This window comes from Petaurus breviceps, unplaced genomic scaffold (genome assembly GCF_028583685.1).
Source record: "Petaurus breviceps papuanus isolate PSGF00001 unplaced genomic scaffold, PetGlider_PUasm1.0 90925, whole genome shotgun sequence".
Lineage (NCBI taxonomy): Eukaryota > Metazoa > Chordata > Mammalia > Diprotodontia > Petauridae > Petaurus > Petaurus breviceps.
The window spans coordinates 23,643,923-23,664,643 of NW_027187380.1; the positions used below are offsets into that span (position 1 = coordinate 23,643,923).

Below are 20,721 nucleotides of genomic sequence, written 5' to 3' on the forward strand. Positions count from 1 at the left end.
GTGTGTGTGTGTGTGTGTGTGTGTGTGTGTGTGTGTGTGTGTGTGTGATGGGGAGGGGGAAGAGAGGGAGAGAGACAGAGAGGGAGGGAGTGGAGGGAGGAAGACAGAGGGAGAGGAAGGGGGAGAGGGAGAGAGAGAGGGAGAGGGAGAGGATGCAGAGGACAGATTTGCAAAAGGTCAGCTGGCTTACCATTAGTGTAAGGAGAGATTAATTCTGAGTGCCTTTTTCGTGACAGGAAAAAAAAACCACCTCATACTCAGGACTCCCAGGTGGGGTAAAAGTTGAAGAATACTTTAATTTATCAGGAAAAGGGCCTGCATAATTGATGGAACCACCATGCCAAAGGTAATTTCTACTGCTCCCTCTATCTCACAAAGACATTTAGTATTGATGGAGATCAAAGTTTCAGAAAAACCCCTGCTGGGGAGCTGAAAGGCAAAGCTTCCAACTGCTTTTTCTCCTGCTCTAATAATATCGTCTTTATGTAGTTAATAAACTGCACATTTCAGTCAAACTATACCATTACAGAAGACTTAGGCAGCTAATAATTTAAGAGCAAAGAATTGCCTCTGTTCTTTCCTTTGAACTAAACAACAGTCTGTTGAATGAGGGGGACATCAAAGTCTTGTCACTATTACCAGTGTGGCTGGCTTGAGCCGAAGGGCATAGAGTGGGGACTTCAGTCATCAAGAAAAAAAAAGATGAAAGATATTGGCTTATCAACCCAAAGGTGGTACAGGGTGCTTGATTGTTTCTTTTTCTTTTCTTTTTTCTTTTTCCTTCAACTATACAAACTATCAGGCAGGGTGCTTATCACTGTTACTTGTTGGACAGATATACCTGAATTAGGTGAGCCTGTTCACAGTAACCCTGTGAACTTTGGCTTCCTATACCTCCATATTCAGTTTTGGTCATGCCCCTCACCTCTCCCTCCAACCTCCCAGTTGTTTTCTTCCTTCTCAGCTGTGTCCCTACCTTGACCAGAACTTCCCACATGATGAATTAGCTTGTGTGGGCCTGCTCACCTATTTTGTCCTTCACATAGCCAGATGGTTATTTTTTTAAATGTTCATTTGTATTATTATGAATTTGAAAAACATGCCCATTTCCATATACAAAGAAGAACAGAAAGAGAGGATTGTATGTGAAAGTACAAGTTACATAGCTTTTTTTTTTTTTAAGTGTAACCTGGTACTTATCTGACACAGTAGTGCACACTGAGGAATCAAGTTCTGCTAGAGGAATGGAATTCTTTGGCATATCAGGACCAAGGAATGAAGAGGGTTGTGTCTTAAAGGGATAGTGTTTTTTTTCTCCCTACCCTGCAAAAAACAGAGAGACCCTCATGAGAGATAGCTTGTGTATGGTCATGGAGGGTTGGTCAGAGTTCCTCCATGTGCCAGGAATATAAACTACATACAGGGACAGCAGTATAGACAGTTTAGGTTTTATATTTGGCTTGGAATATAAATTGAAAGGGAGGTTGGGAATTGATTCAGTGGAACTGTGGTGAGGCTACTGTTCCAGTTTTAGGTATCATAGGTGCCAATGATGGGGTACCTGAGGTCTAGGTCAAACCAACTTGTAAAACCAGTCTGTGAAGTTGTAACTGCAATTTGTCCTTTCCCACCCTTGAGCTCTGCCCCTTCTCCCTATCCCATACTCCACCTAGGCAACACCCTGTGACCCCTTTGTTCTTACTTAATCTCTTCATTTCTTCTGGGCCTGGCCCACACCCTCCTTTATCCTTGCCTTTTGTCTCCTTCAACCTGGCCCAAATCTTATCTAAACTATCTATTCACATGCTCCTCTTGGTCAGCTCTGACCTTTGTCTATGCACTGAGGCCCCTCCCATCTGGTCAGCCCTGATGATGGCAGCCCTACCCATTAAAGGTAAAAGCATGTACCCCTCTCACTTGCAGGTCCCCTAAAGGACTCTTGCCCGCTGTAATGGCGTAATAATAAACTTTTCTCAACTCTAACTCCAAGCAAGGATGAGCTGAATTCTTTCCAGACGCCCTTGCAGGGTTCCTGGTCTTAGATGAGATCAGGGTTTCTGCTGAACCTATTGGGATCCTGTCCCCCATCACCTTCACCTTCAGTGGCCATATGGGACAGCTTGAGGCTCCAAAGAGTGACTTTCCAAGTTACACAGGTGGCTGAATTTCCAGTTGTGAGAATAGGTACCATAGAGTGTATCTGTCACTTTCTCTCTTTCTGTCTGAGAGGGCAGAAGTTGAGTTCAAGATTTCCCTTTTCTACTGCGGCCAGCACAGTTGGTGGGCTAGCGTGGTGAGAATAATGAGATGGGGGTGTAATCAATAGTCTGTTTATTACAAGACCATTTCATACAGAGCCAAAAATGCAAGGAGCTTACAGAGTTTTTATGCCCCCCAGGAGAATGTAGACACCCCCAGGAGAATGCAGACAATGTAGAAAGATCCTACATCTAAGAAATGCAAATAATGTAGAAGGAGCCTCCCTTAATCCTGTTTACTATTTACCCTTGCTTAAGGTTAGTTACTTATTAGGGTATTATTCTAGGACCATATCCGGAGGCATAAACAAAAAAGATTACACACCCTCTTGCTATCTGCCTGGTAACCTTTGCAGATAACTGTATAGGTCAGGGGAATATACCTAGCCAGGTCAAGGGACCCCAAAACGTTCCCTTCATAATACATCCTCTTGCTTGTCTGCCCTGTAGCCTTTCAGATAATAATATAGGGAAGGGGAACATTTCATTAGTGAAGCTGAGAAACTTCTGAAAGTTAGCTACACTTTTCTTTAAAGTTGATTTATGCTTCCTATTTTAATTAGTCCCACACATGACTTAGACAAAGAGTTGATTGAGCCTAACTACTTTGGAGGCATGCATTATTATTTGTGATTGGGGAACTGAAAAATAGGGAGGAAGAGTGACAAGTGTTAATATAGAAAGAGAACAGATGATCTATCTGAGTCATTAGGCAGTGAGTTTTCTCTTCTTGCCTTCTCTACCCCACTACTCAACTGGGGGATCAGGAGGTGAATGAGAGAAATTCTTACTGACATTGATTTCCTATTGTAACAGGGAGACTGATTTAATCCTTCACATGGAAAAGTTTGGGAACCTGTTTGATGAAGTATAATGGATGTGTCATGTTCCTCAATTTGGAGTATTCCCAGATGTTTTGTAACTGGTACCAGTCTGATAACCATGTGATTAGAATATGGTTTGTTGATTGGCTTCATAGCTAGAACTAAGGTGTATTAAAAAAGCACTAACCAGCCAGGGTCTGGTTGGTATTTTTTCTTGCCTGGATGTAAAATTTGGTAAGAGAGGTCAAGCAATAAGGGGAAAAACCTCAGGTCCTCCTTATTCTAGGTCTACATGTGGCATGTGAATATGGGCCTTTGCTCTCTGCTTCAATCTGTATTTATTTATTTATTTTTGTTTTAGGTGAAGGAAATTGGGAATGGTTGAAATCTTGTGAGCTTTGAAAGGTTTGGAGAACAAGCCACCAGAGGTCTGTGGCCTGAGTCCATTCTGGGATTTTCTTAAAGTCAAATAGTGAGGATTAAAGTCCTGAGGCACCTATCCAGCCCAATCCATCAGTGATGGAGATGCAGACTCAGTCAGCCACTGACCATACTAAATTTAGAAGTAAAATTGGTGGGACATGGGGTGGGGCCAAGATGGCAGAGTAGAAACAGGACTTCCCGAGTGGCTCTCACTCCCACCTCTTCCAATACATGTAAAAAATTACTCTAAACAAACTTTAGAGTTACAGAACCCACAAAGTGACAGAGAGAAACTAATCTCTTGGCAAAGACAGCTTGTCAGGCCAGCAGGAAGGGGCCAGCACAGTGCTCTGGGACCAGAGCCCAGCCCCATGTGAGCTAAGGTTTTAGCCTCAGGGTGGCCTGACCAGCTGTGGCTAGAGGAACATCGGGAGAGTAGATCACCAGCAGCTGTGGCAGTTTCCAGAATTATCAATCCATAAATGCCAAAGACAAAGTGAGAGGTCAGTGGACTTTGGGAAGAGGGAATACTCGAGCGTGGTTCAGCCTCTGCCCCTGGGGTAGCAGCTGAGGCTCAGCAGCCACTGCTGCATGATTGCTTCAGAGCTCCTGGCCTGCAAATTGTAGGGGGACCAAGTGACCAGTCTGAGGGGTAATTGAGCTTTCTTTAACATGCTTGGATCTGGATTGAGGTCTAGGGTGGAGGTCCTGTGGTTCTTGACCAGTGTGATAGAGCCCAGTGTGCCAGAGGGTGTGGAGACATCAGAGAGGGCAGCCAACTAAAAGCTCCAGCAGCTGAGAAAACCCCAGTGATTTGGGACAAAGCTCCCCTCTCTGGAAGCAGAGTTCTACTGTGGCAAAAAGCTCAAAAGTCAAGTACTTGAGTGGAAATATGAGCAAGCAAAGGAAGCAAAGCAAGCAGAGCAATCCAACATTAGACTCCTATTTTGGGGACAAAAAGGATCAAAGCATGGAACAGGAGGAAGATAACGAAGTCCGAACTCCTGCATCAAAAGCTTCCAAGAAAAATATGAATTGGTTACAGGCCATAGAAGAGCTTAAGAAGGATTTTGAAAACCAAATAAGAGAAGTAGAGAGAAATGTGGAAAGAGAAATGAGAATGATGCAAGAAAATCATGAAAAGAGAGTCAACAACCTGACTGAAGAGAATAACACCTTAAAAATAGACTAACTCAAATGGCAAAAGAGGCTCAAAAAGCCAAAGAGGAGAAGAATGCCTTGAAAAGCCAAATTTGCCAGATGGAAAAAGAATCTCAAAAGCTCACTGAAGAGAATAACTTCTTCAGAATTAGACTGGAGCAAATGGATGCTAGTGACTTTATGAGAAATCAAGATACTATTAAACAGATACAAACAAATGAAAAAATAGAAGGCAATGTGAAATATCTCATTGGAAAAACCACTGTCCTGGAAAATAGATCCAGGAGAGATAATTTAAAAATTATTATTGGACTACCTGAAAGCCATGATCAAAAAAAGAACCTAAAAATCATCCTTCAAGAAATTCTCAAGGAAAATTGCCCTGATGTTTTAGAACCAAAGGGCAAAATAGAGTTTGAAAGAATCCACCAAACGCCAAAAAGACCCCAGAAAGAAAACTCCTAGGAATATTATAGCCAGGTTCTAGAGTTCCCAGATCAAGGAGAAAAATATTACAAGCAGCCAGGAAGAAACAATTTGAATATTGTGGAAACACAATCAGTATAACACAGGATCTGGCAGCTGAGGGATTGAAAGGCTTGGAATATAATATTCCAGAGGGCAAAGGAGCTGGGATTAAAACCAAGAATCACCTACTCAGTAAAACTGAGTATCATGTCTCAGGGGAAAATATGGTTATTTAATGGAATAGAGGACTTTCAAGCATTCTTGCTGAAAAAACCAGAACTGAATAGAAAATTTGACATTCAGATACAAGAAGCAAGAGAAGCATGAGAAGGTAAACAGAAAAAGAAATCACAAGGAACTTATCAAAGTTGAACTATTAACATTCCTACATGGAAAAATGATAATTGTAACTTATGAAACTTTTCTCAGTATGAGAATAGTTGAAAGGAATAGAAATGTATATATATATATATATATATATATATATATATACATATATATATGTCTATATAGGAGGGTATATGGGCGTATGAATGCATATTGAGTGTGTATATATGTATGCAGGTACACATAGAGGGCACAAGACCAATTGAATAGGAAGGGATGATAATTAAAAGGTTTAATTGAGAGGTGAGAGAGGAATATAATGAGAGGAGATGGGGTGAGACAGAATAGGGTAAATTATCTCATATAGAAGAGGCAAGGGAACACTGTTACAATGGAGGGGAAGAACAGGAAGGCAAAAAGGAATGAGTCAACCTTACTCTCATTGAATTTGACTTAGGGAGGGAATGACATATACACTAAATAGGGTATCTCACCCTACAGGAGAGTAGGGGGGAAGGGGATGAGAGGAGGGATGATGGAGGGGAGGGCAGGTTAGGGGGGAGGGAAGTTGGAAGCATACACTTTTGAAAGGGGACAGGATCAAAGTAGAGAATAGAACAAGTGGGGGGCGGGATATGATGGAGGAAAATATAGTCAGCCTTTCACAATACATCCACTATGGAAATGTTTTGTATAGCTACACATGTCCAACCTATATTGAATTACTTATCTTCCCAGTAAGGTGGGTGATGACAGAGGAAGGGAAAGAATCTGGAATTCAAAGTTTTAAAATCAAATGTTTAAAATATACATATAATTTTTTTTACCTGCAACTGGGAAATAAGATATGTGGGCACTGGGGCATAGAGATCCATCTTATCATACTGGAAAGTTGGAGTGGGGATGGGGTAGAATATAGAAGAGAGCAGATTGGGGGAGGGGGTATACATTGGGATCGCTGTTTTGGGGTGGTGGGTGGGGAAGAGATGGGGAGAAAATTTGTAACTCGAAATCTTGTGGAAATGAATGATGTAAACTAAAAATAAACATAAATTTAATTTAAAAAATTGGTGGAACAAAATGCTCTGTAAAAACTACATTAAGTTTGTGCCCAGTTTCTTCAGAGGTATCTAGAGTGTGCCGCAAGTGTTAGGGGACAGGGGGTGATGTTTGTACTTCCTTTTTTTGTTATTGTTGTTGTTTTAATGTCAAAGTAAATATCTCTTTGTAAAAGCTCATTGATATGAATTGGTTAAATTGAACTGTGCTCTAATAACTGGCAGGTAACAATGGGTGGAACATACCAGAATAAGGGACTAAACCCCTAGCATGAGTGAAAAAAGCCTCCTGACCACTTGGGGGTGCCCCTGGAACCCTGAGGGGAGATGTTACTGGCTTTGCTCTTGGAGATTAATTCTAGAAATTATTTTTATAAATCTCCTGAAACTGAATAAACACAGGTTTGGATCTTCTGTCTTAAGAGCTAAGGGGACTTTGTATTAAAGCAGTCATATTACCTTCTTTATTCTCTGCATACACAGAGAAAGCTTTTTGTAAGGGCAGAGCTGAAGGAAGCAACTACAGAGTAAGTCCCTCTTGGTAGGAGGGTTAGGGGTGACTGAGCTGGTGATGTCCGCATTCCAAGGGTAGGGCCCCACGGAGATGGAGTGAGATTTCTGTTCCTTCCTTCTGCAGCAGGTCAAAAAAATTTTTTTTCTTTGAGTAAACAAACAACAGACATCTGTGGGAATTCTTTCTGGGATTTTTTTTTTTTGACATTTTAATTTTATTTTCTCCTTTGGGTGTTTAAATACTATATAAATTCTACCATCTTGAATCTTTGCTAATATTTTATTTAACTTTTTTGCATCAATATTCATTAGGGAAATTAGTCTGTAATTTTCTTTGTTTTGGTTCTTCCCAGTTTAGGTGTCAACATCATATTTGTATTATAAAAAGAATTTGGTAGGGCTCCTTCTTTGCCTATTTTTCTAAATACTTTATATAGTATTGGAATTAATTGCTCTTTAAATGTTTGGTAGAATTCACTTGCAAATCCATCTGGCCCTGGCAATTTTTTCTTAGGGAGTTCACTGATGACTTGTTGAATTTCTTTTTCTGAAACATGGTTAAGTATTTTATTTCCTCTTCTGTTAATATGGGCAATTCATATTTTGTTAATATTCATCCATTTCACTTATATTGTCAGATTTATTGTCACACAGTTGGGCAAGATAGCTCCTAATTATTGTTTTAATTTCCTCTTCATTGGTGGTCAATTCACCCTTTTCATTTTTGATACTGGTAATTTGTTTTTCTTTTTTCCTTTTATAAATCAAATTAACCAAAAGTTTATCTATTTTATCATTTACACATAAAAACAGCTCTTAATTTTATTTATCATTTCAATAGTTTTTCTTAATTTCAATTTTCTTAATTTCTCTTTTGATTTTCAGAATTTATAATTTGGTATTTAATTGGAGATTTTAAATTTGTTCTTTTTTTAGCTTTTTCAGTTGTGTGCCTAATTCATTGACCTCCTCTTTCTCTATTTTACTCATGTAGGCATTTAGAGATACAAAATTTCCCCTAAAAACTTCATTGCCTGCATCACATAAGTTTTGGTATATTGTCTCATTATTATCATTCTCTTGGATGAAGTTATTGATTGTTTTGATTATCTGTTGTTTGACTTATTTATTCTTTAGGATTAGATTATTTACTTTCCAATTAATTTTTAGTCTCTCTTCCCATGGTTCTTTATTACATGTGATTTTTATTGCATCATGATCTGAAAAGGATGCATTTAATATTTCTGCCTTGGATTGCAAGGTTTTTATGCCTTAGTATACAGTCAGTTTTTGTGTAGATGCCATGTACTTCTAAGCAAAAGGTACATTCTTTTCTATATCCATTCAGTTTTCTCCAGAAGTCTATCATATGTAACTTTTCTAAAATTCTATTCACCTTCTTAATTTCTTTCTTGTCCATTTGTGATTAGATTTGTCTAGTTTCAAGAAAGGGAGGTTGAGATCCCCCACTAGTATAGTTTTGCTATATCTTCCTGTAACTCCCTTAACTTCTCCTCTAAGAATTTGGATGCTATACCACTTGCTGCATATGATGCTTAGCATTGATATTACTTCATTGTCTTTTAGTAGTCTGTAGCTTCCTTCCTTATCCCTTTTAATTAGATCTATTTTTGCTTTTGCTTTGTCTGAGGTCAGGATTACTACCCTTGCTTTTTTTTTTAATTTTTACTTCAGCTGAAGCATAACATAGTCTGCTCCAGCCTTTTACCTATACTCTGTATGTATCTCTTTGCTTCATATGTGTTTCTTGTAAAGGATAGATAGTAGGATTCTGGTTTTTAATCCACTCTGCTATCCACTTTCATTTTATGGGAGAGTTTGTCCCATTCACATTCATAGTTATGATTAATAAGTGTCTTTCTCTCCATCCCATTTCCCCCATTTTTACTTTTCTCTTTCCATTCACCCTTTCTCTCCTCGCCAGCGCTTTGCTTTTGACCACTGCCTCCCTCAATCTGCCCTCCATTCTATCAGGCCTCCCCTCCCTTTTCTTTCCCCTTTCCTCTAGTACTTCTTCCCTCCCTTTTATCCACCCCTCCTTTTTATTTCCCCTTTCTCCTCCTACTTCCCTATAGATTAAGATAAATTTCTGTAACTGACTGGATGTGTATATTATTCCCTCCTTGAACCAAATATGATGAGAGGAAAGTTCAAGCAGTACTCACCCCCTCCCTTCTTTCCCACTACTGTAATAGGTCTTTGTGCCTCTTCATGTGATGTAATTTAACCTATTCTGCCTCCCCACCCTTTCCCTTTCTCTCAGTTCAATCTTTTTTTCACCCCTTGATTAATTTTTTAAATCATCACATCAAAGTCAACTTATAACCATAACTTCTTGCTATATATACCCATTCTAAATTCCATAATAAAGATACAATTCTTAAGAGTTACAAAGTATTGTCTTCCTGTGTAGGGATGTAAACAATTCAACCTTACTGAATAACACGTATTTTTAAAAAATTTCCTGTTTACCTCTTTAAACTGTCTTTGAGTCTTATATTTGAAGATCAAATTTTCTGTCTGGCTCTGGTTTTTTTTTATCTGGAATGATTGTAAGTCACCTATTTCATTGAATATCCATCTTATCCCCTGAAAGATTATGTTAAATTTTGCTGGGTAGTTGATTCTTGGTTGTAATCCAAGCTCCTTTGCCTTCTGGTTTCCTGATTCTTTAAAAAGCAGAATTTGCTGCACTATTGCATTAGAGATACTTGTATTGCAAAAATTTAATGAATTTTCCCACAAATTTTAATTTCTTTCTTTTACTTTAGTTAATTTTTTCCTTTATAGCTCTAGATTTAGAGTTGAATTTATTTAAACATTTTGCTACTTCTTTGTGCATGGATTAGTATTAATTGATTTAAAAAATGTATAAATTCTATCTATTGGATTTATAATTTTGACAAATATTTTTTCTCTCTTTGAAGTACAGTTTTATTTTCTTTTTTACTATTTTTCTCTCACTGAATTTTACAGTTGGATTTTTGTTTTGAATGAAGTTTTATTCTTAAATTTCATTTATTTTGGCTCTGTTTTGCTTTTGTTTTTCCTCTTTGTGTGCCTGCCTTCAGTGTACTTAATCTACTGTATCCTAATAATGTATTTGGACATGAATGCCCATTTAATGAATTGTGCTAACTGTGATTTTATTATTAAACTGCCCATCAGTGCCCTTATTGCCTCCAATTTGCATATGTGCCTTATTGTTATTTGCTTAAGGTTCTATATAATATAAAATGGGTCTGTTAGTACAATTTCTTCTGGTGGTTGGTCAAATCTTGGCATTATAGATCAATGTTGGAAAAATATGAGTACGTGAAAAGCACCATTATTTTATGGACATTATGGATACTAACATTCATTGTTTTTTTTTTTTTTAAAGCAATTGGGGTTAAATAACTTGCGCAAGGTTACACGGCCAGGTGTTTCTGGGTGGGTGCTAAGTGTCTGAGCCCGGATTCAATCCCCAGGTCATCCCAACACTGGGGCTGGTGCTCTTACTCACTGTGCTATCTGGCCGCCCCACTAACATTCATTGTTGATATTTGGAGTAGACTCTGGAGACTCTGGATATGGATCTGAGAATATTATGAAAGTTCTGAAGTCCATAGTAAAAAAGAGTTATGGGAGAGTAGAACTGGTTATACTGGCATGAGCTTAGATTCACTCAGAATGTGTCCTGTGAATTACCAGACCCAAATTCTGACAAAATTCAGATAGGAGACAGTTGTTCCTTTCTACCTTCCCTCTTATCTTGATTTAATGATTATCCTCCAAAGTTGGAATTTGTTTTGCTTCTGCCTATTGCTACCCCAATTCTATCCTTCCTCTCAAATCCTTTCCCCATTTCCTTGCTTCTAATGTATTTTTTCCTCAAACTCTATGTACATACGTTTGTGTATTGTAGGGAAGTTAGGTGGCACAGTGGATAGATCACTGAACCTAGAGTCAGGAAGACTCATCTTCATGAGTTCAAATCTGGCCTCAGACACTTACTAGCTATGTAACCCTGGGAAAGTAGCTTAATCCTATTTGCTTCAGTTCCCTCATCTATAAAATGAACTAGAGAAGGAAATGGCAACCTCTGCAGTATCTTTGCAAAAAAAAAATCCCTAAATGAGATCATGAAGAGTTGGATACAACAGAAAACAATTAAGCAACAATACTGTGCATACAATTCTTTGATTCAGATGAAAATGAGATTCATGTGATTCTTGTTTCCACCGTCTCTTCTTCTTCCAAAGCTTGTATATGTATATTTCATGCTTTCATTTATATACATATGTATATATACACACATATATGCTATATATTTGTGTACATTTATGTGTATAATATGTACACACATATATACATATATCTATATCTATCTGTCTGTCTATCTATCTATCTATCTATCTATCTATCTATCTATCTATCTATCTATCATAAACTCTGACTATATGTGACAGTAAATTCCACCCTGCTTCCATCTCCTTTCTTTCCTAGTGTATTTCTTGTACCTTCTGTTTTCATACTTTTCCTAAGACCATACAAAAAGAACAATCATGCCCTGTCTTCGTCTTACATAAATCCCTCTACAATCATGGAAAACATTAGGTTTCTGAAGGAGCACATGTCTATTCTCTCTATTTGAATGTGCATGCTTTATTGCATAGTCCCTTCCAACTGCTCGTTATGTATTTATTCTTTGAATTTTTCTTGACTCTTGTGTTTAGTTTTAATGAACTTATATTTTAATAAGGGGATTCATATGAGGGGGAAGGTGATCTGGACAGAAAGTTTTGTCCTGGGGAGTTTGAAAGTGTAGAGGGGAGAAGAAGTCTGAGAGGTAGGAGGGAGGAAGGAGTAGGTCAGTAGTCACAGCCAGAGGGTCTGGGTGGATGACAGAATGGAATGTGAAATTAATGTATAATCTGGTATCTAGGGCAAAACTAATGTATGGTTTGGTTTCTAGGGCCAGTGAGTAGATTTAGTGGGCTAAATGGGTTCATTTGCACATGTCTAGTCACCAATCAACTGGGTTGGTGTAATAGTAATGGAATTTAAAGATCCCCTGTATTGGCTTGGTTGAGTGTTAAAACCCAGAGCTTGTGAATCCCACTTGTGGGATGGACTTGTTTACGTGAAAAGAGAGGGCTGAACTGGGAGGAGCTGGTGATGTGAATTTAGAGAGGCACAAGCAGAGAGAGAGGCAGAAGAAATTTTTGGAAGCAGCATCCTGGAGGATTGGAGAGGATTGGAGGAGGATTGGAGAGGATTGATGAGGGCCAGTTCGAACTGCCCAGGACTTTTGAGAGTTGCCAGCCAGAGATGCCAAGGACTGAGGAGACATGGTTGTTATGCTGGTACTTTGTCTGTTTTGATGTTGTTTTGCCAGATTCGTCCACTGGTGAAGGACAGTGCTATTGTTGCAGAGGTCCTGGAACCTTGCTGTTGGTTCAGGGGTCCTGAAGAAGGATTTTCTTGTTGTATGTTTACAGAAATCCTGGAAGAGGGTTTTGCTAATGTTTTCAGGGGTCCTAGGACTGTTCTGCAGACAGAGAATGAATTAATGAGGACACTGGCAATGTATCTTGTGGCCTTGCTAAGCTTTGTCTCCCCAAGAACAAAGATTGATGAGAACTTGCCTTGGGTCAAGATGAAGAAAGATTGCTGAGAACTTGCCTTTGGTCAAGATGAAGAAAAGATGTCTCTTTGGGTATTAAATGCTGTGCTTAAGCTTGTTGTAACTCTGGGGTACATGGCCTTTTCAGTTGTGATCCAGGGGTGGGAAACTTTTGACTGTTTTGTGCTCTGTGACTGACCAAATGAATGTGCTTTGTTTATGATTGGAAACTATTCTCCATTTGAGAAGAGGGGCTTTGTGATTGACTAAATGAATGTAATGTTCAGGGGTGGAGTAGTACTTGGAAATTATTGAATTACACTTGGTGAATGCTGTATTTTGAATTATGCTATATTTTGATTTTCTCTGTTCTTAATTTGTCACTGATGGAGTGCATCTATGCTGGTATTTTGAACCTTGGGAAGTTGCCTTTGCTTGGCACTATAGTTGGTCATAGGATGGGAGTTCCAAAAATGAGTCGATTAACTTCTCCTAGGGACTGGGACATTCAGGAAAATCTGGACATAAAGGGTTGAAAGTGATAATCTAAGTGTGGAGGAACAAACCAATGGTGACAGAAATGGTGAGATGACTTGGGTGGATGGTGAAATGGAATGTCATACTTAAACATGGTTCAATGTCTAAAACTAGCCAGTGGCCTTCTCTCTCTTTCTGTTGGCACTTCCAGTGGAGGGGCCGCTGTCTCTTCGCCGGCGCCATGCCCACCCTCAGACCCCTCGTGAAGCCTAAAATCGTCAAGAAGAGGACCAAGAAGTTCATCCGGCACCAGTCCTACAGATATGTCAAGATCAAGAGAAACTGGCGTAAACCAAGAGGCATGGACAACAGGGTGCGAAGGTGATTCAAGGGCCAGATCTTGATGCCCAATATTGGTTATGGAAGCAATAAGAAGACAAAACACATGCTTCCAAGTGAATTCAGGAAGTTTTTGGTGCACAATGTCAAAGAGCTAGAAGTGCTTCTGATGTGCAACAAATATTGTGCTGAGATTGCTCACAACGTTTCCTCTAAGAATTGGAAAGTTATTTTTGAGAGAGCAGCTCAGCTGGCCATCAAGATCACCAATGCAAACGCTAGACTGAGGAGGGAAGAAAATGAGTAAAAAGCTTTGCACATTTTTATTTGTGTTAAATAAACCAGTGAACTACTAAAAAAAAAATAAAACTAGCCAGTGGGTAGTTTGAGTTAAATGGACTGGTTTGCGAGCTGAAGCACAGTTCTACAAGGTAAGTTTTTTGGTTTTATTATTTGCTTTTTGGAGTATTATATTTCAAGGTCTCCTTTCCTTTTTAGTGATGGCTGCTAGGTCTTGTGTGATTCTGACTGTGGTTCTTTGTGCCTTCATTATTGTTTACCTAGTTGTTATAGTTTTCTAATTAGTCTTTTCCTTCTATTCTCTCTCCTTGACCATCTAATTTTATACCTTTGCCTAAATAAATTTTCTAATGCTCTACTCTCATCATGCCATCTACTAAAAAACTTCAGTGGTTCTTCATGTTCCCTATTTAAATGAAGTATACTCCCCACTAATAGTGAGGTTTGGTCAGTTTAATGATTCTAACAATTCATAGCCTAATTTTGAAGACTAAGGATGAAATGAGACAATATTTGTGAAGTGCTCTGTAAACCTTAGAGCATTATGTAAATGTAAGCTACTATTAAATGCAAGTTTATTTGGCAATCAGTTGTTAAGTCTTACAGATTCTACCTCCACAACATATCTCAGATCTGCCCCCTTCCTACCACCTTCATGACCACTACTCCAATTTAGTTCCTCATCATCTTTTGCCTGGATTATTTCAATATCCTTCAAGATGACTCCCTGCTTCTACTTCCCTACTCCAACCTTTCATCCAACTTCCACCTTTCACTTAACCTGTGGCTCCAAGAAGCTGTGGCGTATGCAACAGCTACACCCCAGTAAAAGTGTCTTGGCTGACAGGCTAAACCACACCAGGTTGAGGGTAAGTGATAGGCCTCAAATCCATCAGTTAATTAGGGGGATGTCTACTCCAAGCATGTGAAGAATGGTAAATGGTGAATGAGAACAATTTGTTCAAATAGCTATGAAGGTGACTGAAGCAGGAATCACGTTATTCTTAGAGCTTGGTCATACATGGAAGATACCTTCCACTGCATCCCAGGCCATCACCAGTTTTCCTGACTTTTGTCTTGCCACTGGACTTCCATGACTCTGGAAGAGAGTGAGACTGTCGATTTTGTGCCTCACTTAAATCCAATGCATGTTTAAGTCAAGACATTGCCCTGTGATGTCATTGACTTGACCTACTTTCAAGACCCATTTCATGCTTTCTTCTTTGTACACTTCTGAATTCCTGTCATATCTTCTGACTTTGTGTCTTTTCATAGTCTTCTCCCCATGCTCAGAACACCCTCCTTCATTGTGGTCTCTTAGAATCTTGAGTTTCCTTCAAGGTTTATGTCAGATGCCGCCTTTAGGTGAAGACTTTCATGATCCCTCTAAATTATTAATTTCCTAAATTATCTTGTAACTTAAAGCTACCATTTCCCTACCCAATTCACATATGAGAGAAATGATTATTAATAACCAATGGAATGGAGAGATCTAGAGTCTCTTCTTTTTCTATCGTCCTCACTTCAAAGTTCATTCTCTTGAAGGACATGGAATTCTCCTCAATCTTGATCAGACCCCACCCAACTTTACAAAGAATTTAATTCCATTGTGTTCTAGTCAAGTGTGGGTGGTGATAAATTCTTTGATTAGAAAGCCAAGACTGGGGGTAATTTAGAAGTAAATGACATAATCAAAGTTCATTAGAATAGGTCCAGCCCCTCTGTAATATTCATTCTCTTATTAATTGTTAAATAATCAGAGATGATTGTCACCTTCAGGAACACCCCTCCTCCAAAGGCATATAAATTGTGAGCCAGCTGCCATGATTGTCTTTGCCTTTTGACAGTGCCACTGATCTCTTGTATTAAAATTTTAAAATATTTTATTAAAACATTATTATTAATAAAATGAATAATTACCCAGAAATTATGTCTCTTGAACTTTTAAAATGTCACACATCTGTTGAGTCTCTTGGATTATTACTGTAGGTTCAAGGTGCTGTACTTCTTAAACTACAATTTACACTTGTAAATATAAACATAATTTACACTTGTGCTCACAAGTACATTCACTTTTAATAGTCAGCCAAATGACCCAATTAGCATAAATCAACGGCATTTTTAAAAAATGACATAGCTAGAAGTACAGTAACAAAATATCCTCCCCTCCCCACCCCAATAAACATAGGAGGGGAAATGGAGGGGTAGCAAATAGGCAGCATGGTATTAATGGAAAGAACATGAGATATGTAGTCAGCTGACTTGTATTTAAGGCTCAGCTCTGCTACTTGCTACTACTGTGTGACCTTTGGCAAGTTGTTTAACTTTGCTGGGCCTCAGCCTCCTCATTTGTAAAATAAAAGTATTATACCAGATGAACTCCAGGGTTGTTTCCAGCTCTGAATCCTACAAGTTTTTGCTTTGCAATTTTGCCTCTGGTTGGCCTATTTGTGGCCAGAACCCAATCTTGTCTTACAGAACACCTGGGATTCATCAGGGTCCAGATTTAGAGAGTGATGGCAATAATTTTGTCATTAAACAACAAATTACTGGTTGTTCAATTATGCCTCTAGAAGGGTTACATGCAGACCTAGTAAATAGTCTGATCACTTGGCAAAACCTAATTCTTTTTAACAGAACTCATTTCTTCCAGAGAGTTCTAAATTCATAACCAGCCCTGGCATTTTGCCACTGACAGTTGCCATATAAAATTATTTAGAGAAGATATTTTTATTTATAATTTCTATTTTTGCAACTGAGGCACAGGGAAGAAGTTAAGAAGCTTCACTGGAGTCATGGCAAATTAAGAAGCAAGAGAAGAAATGAAACTAAAACTTCATTAGTTTCCCTCATCTAGGTAATTCTTAATCTGGCCTGATGTCTTTGGTGAGGGCTCAGTTCTAACTTCCTTTCTTCAGGTTCTGTAATTCACTTGTTGGAGAAATTTTCCTTGTCTTAGGGCCTGGGTTCCAACCCCTTTAGAGAAGGGAAATGTAAAAACCCAGAAATAATGACTTATTTCAAAGAATCAAGTCTCTTGCCTTTTGAAATACCGGATTCAATGAAGACTCCTTCCATTTATACCTTCATAAGCCTTTATTATTCACAGAAATGGAACTGATTTGGATCTAACACTCCTTATTTCACTAAATGACTTTCTGATTTCCATGTCAGAAAGTCAAGATATATATATATATCAGGAAAAATTTAAGAATCCTTTATGACCAGCATGTGATTTCTTGAGAATTAGCATTTCAGTTATTCTTTAAATATCTTGCAAATCTCACTACATTTTAGAAGGCAAATGTACAGGCTGTCCCAAAAGTCTTAATGCAGCTTTGAGTTTTAATAGCTTAAAACTTTACTAAGACTTTAAGACTTAAGATTTAAAACTGTACAAGACTAAACCATTAAAGCTTAAAATTGCACTAAGGCTTTTGGGACACCTTATCTCTCTCTCTCTCTCTCTCATCTGTCTATGTATCTATCTACGTATGTATGTATGTATCCATCTATCTATGAGACAGGGACCTTGTTTCAAGCTATAAAAGGTTACACTTTTAGTACACTAAGACTTTTTGGGAAATGGCATATGTGAGAGCATTTATATTATATACTATATATTGTGTTATATATTGGCAGTTAGGTGACACATGGGAGAGAGCATTGGGCTTGGAGCCAGGAAGACCTGAAATCAAAACCAACTTCACATATGTAATGCCATGCACAGAAGCTTTCCAGATGAACTGCTACTGTGAACAGCTTTTTTTTTTAAGGCTCTTATTACTCAGTATAGTGATCATTCTATTCCATAGCCAAAGCAAAACATCCATGGAAAATCAAGGTACAGCATAATTCAAAATACAGCATTTACCATATTTCAACTTATCACAGAAAATCACAATAAAATATTCACAACATAGTCTCAAAGTAAAATAGTCACTCTTAAGTTAATTCAATCAGTCACAAAATAGTCACTCTTTAAGTTAATTCAATCAGTCACTTCTCAGTAGTATCAAAGTACACAGTGAAGTCTTCCACTCTTGGGGCAAAATCTTGATTAACTCAATTAGTCACTAATAAGTAGTCTCAAAGTCTTCCACTCTTGGGGCAAAGTCTTGATTAACTCAATCAGTCACTTATAAGTAGTTTCAAAGTACAATAGTCAAAGTACTCAAAGTAAAATCAGTCACTTATTCAGCAAAGTCTTACTAAGTATCATATACAAAACCCTCCACCCCTTAGGTCGCTAGTAAACTATAATTCCATAATTACTCAGTACCCAAAGAGAGGTCTTTTCTTAATCTTGACTTGGGGCCTGTTCTCAGATTCCCTGGATCCCCTTCCATGGTCCCAGATTCTACCTGGATTCACCAGACTGTCACCTGGGTTCAATGGCAGACAGCTCCCAGTTCCTTGACCATCTCTCTGGGGAGGTCCTGCTTTACACTGGTGTTCACAGGGTCTGGTCCATGTCAGCTCCTTCACCATTTCTGCTCCAAGGAATTCAAGGCTCAACCAAGCCACAAACAAACAAAGTCTCAGCATCCTGGTCATGCTTCAGTCACCTGGACTCCTGGCTTCTGGCTCTGGGCTCTGGGCTCCTGGGATCCTGTTCAGAAGAAGCTTCACCACCACAAGTTTTCAGGACTCAGTTCTCCATTCTTCTGTAGCTGTTCTGCCACCGGATCTTGGTCTCAAGGAAATTCTGACTGTGCTTCTCTGGGGCTTTTCTCATATACACAGTATTACCTACTTCACTTCCTTCAGCCAATTTCCTGTTACATCAGTAACAAGGGGACAGGAGTTCATACCTTCTGTTCCCCCAATCAGAGGCTTGATCAGTTTCTAAGTGTTAAGTACCTGCTACTTTTGCCAACACAAAGGGATCTTCAAATTCAAAATTACATTACCATTACAAGACACTTCCTATCTGTGACCTTGGGCAAGTCATTTAAACCTCTGTTTGCCTCAGTTTCCTCATCTGTAAAGTGGGGAAAATAGTAGCACCAACTTCCCAGGTTATTAAAAATAAGACAAAGCACTTAGTACAGTGCCTAACATATAGTAAACACTATATAAAGATAGTCATTTCTATTATTAAATCACAACATATCTCTGTATAGTACAGACAGAAGCATTTTCAGATTGTCTACGTAAGTTGGATCTTTAGGCAAAGTTGTATTTCTCATTCTGCAAAGAGGGAGAACTGTCCCATTTAATGAAAGGCTGTGTGTGGGTAGAGAATGTTCAAAACTTGTGATATGAAGACTGGGTTTCTTGATCTCCTTTAATGCTAGTATCTTTTTTCTAAGATTATCTCCAATTTAACTAGTATATATCTTGTTTGTACATATTTCTTTGCAAACACGTTGCTCATTAGACTGTGACTACCTTGAGAAAAGAAATTATTTTTGCCTTTCTTTGTATTTGTAGCATTTAGATAAGTATGCCCTTAATAAATGCTTGATGACTTGACTTGGATTCAAGTCCCATTTTCAACATTTAAGTAGTTTCAGGGCCAGCTAAGTGGGGCAGTGAATAGAGCACTGGCCCTGGAGTCAGGGGTACCAGAGTTCAAATGTGGCCTCAGACACTTGACACACTATCTCTGTGACCTTGGGCAAGTCTTATCCCCAATTGCCTTGCCTTTCCCCCTCAAAACCCCCCCAAACATTTAAGTAGTTTTGTAATCTTAAACAATAGCCTTTTTGATAGTTTCTTCACTTGTAAAATGGAAATAATACTTAAAATTGCTATTGTGAGTCTAGTAATTGTGTGATAAGTATGTGTGATAGATGCTATTGGTCTCTAAGGAGAGAGGTAATTGCTCCCTCTTGCTGGCCCCTATACTTGTGTAGGCAGTATGACCTTTTCCCAGTTCCTATTTTTGGAAATGACTTTCTCTCTAGTTAACTCCCTTAGCTCAGTGCTTTCTAAGGAATGGTTTTCCCTTTCAAATCTGTTGTGGAAAGACAAGAGAAAGAAGAAGTGTTTGGGATGACTGCATGTGTGATAATAGTGCCCAGCTTGCTTACAGCCTTTCTCCACCAAAGGCTACAAAACTTATTTGTCTAGGATTGGTCTATATCCATGTTGTCTCCTCCTTTTGGGTAGCTATAAAAATATAAATCATAAAGTCTCTTTTTTGAGCTTTGAGCCCTCACTTTGCCAGGAAAGGTCCCAGGAGTACTAGATATAATAAAAATCTCTCTGTCTCTGTGTCTGTCTCTCTCTCTTTCTCTCTCCTCCCTACTATGTGCTTCCTTACCTATTGCCTCCTCAGCTGCTTTTGGACAAAGAAACATAGAGATTAGCAATGTAATGATTAACCACAGCTTAATTTTAACAATAACTTTAAAGATGAGATGAATAGAAATTTAAAAGAACTCTTAAGAAGCACAGATGAACTTTTGGAACAAACATGCTCTCCCAGAAAGAAGGGAAATAGAATAATTTCCTTGCAACTTGTACTTTGAGTGAGTCCAGTAAAAGTAAGATTAGCCCTTGTGACCTCAGAGTTTGGATCTGGTGGCCTCATCACCTCAACTTTGCTCCCACCTCGGAGGTGAGCGCTTTTCTCAGTTACTAAAGACATGTCTCGTGATGCTCTGCTCCCCACCTCTGTTTCCAGGGCCCCAAATGCCTAGAACATGTATAAATTGTGGTGGCCACAGCTTTAGTCCCACAACTCCAGCTGGGATGTAGCTATCTTTTTAGCTCTTTGTCCTTACGCTTCTGTTGGTCTTGAATGAGAGAGACTTTCAGTAACAATTTCAATGACTACTCAGATGCTCAAGTAAATAAACACTGGTCAGTCTCTACACATTAGTGAGCATGAATTTTCAATCTCCTGTTACGTAACAATCAAGGAGATAATGATGTTCAAGGCTTTTGTGGCCATACTTGTTGTTCAGTTGTTTCAGTTGTGTCTGACTCTTTGT

At 38.7% G+C, this 20,721-nt stretch overlaps 1 pseudogene; it reads left to right on the plus strand.

Moving 5' to 3' along the window:
• The first annotated feature begins 13,294 nt into the window (after positions 1–13,294).
• On the plus strand, positions 13,295–13,829 carry LOC138152294 (large ribosomal subunit protein eL32 pseudogene; annotated as a pseudogene).
• The last annotated feature ends 6,892 nt before the right edge of the window (positions 13,830–20,721 follow it).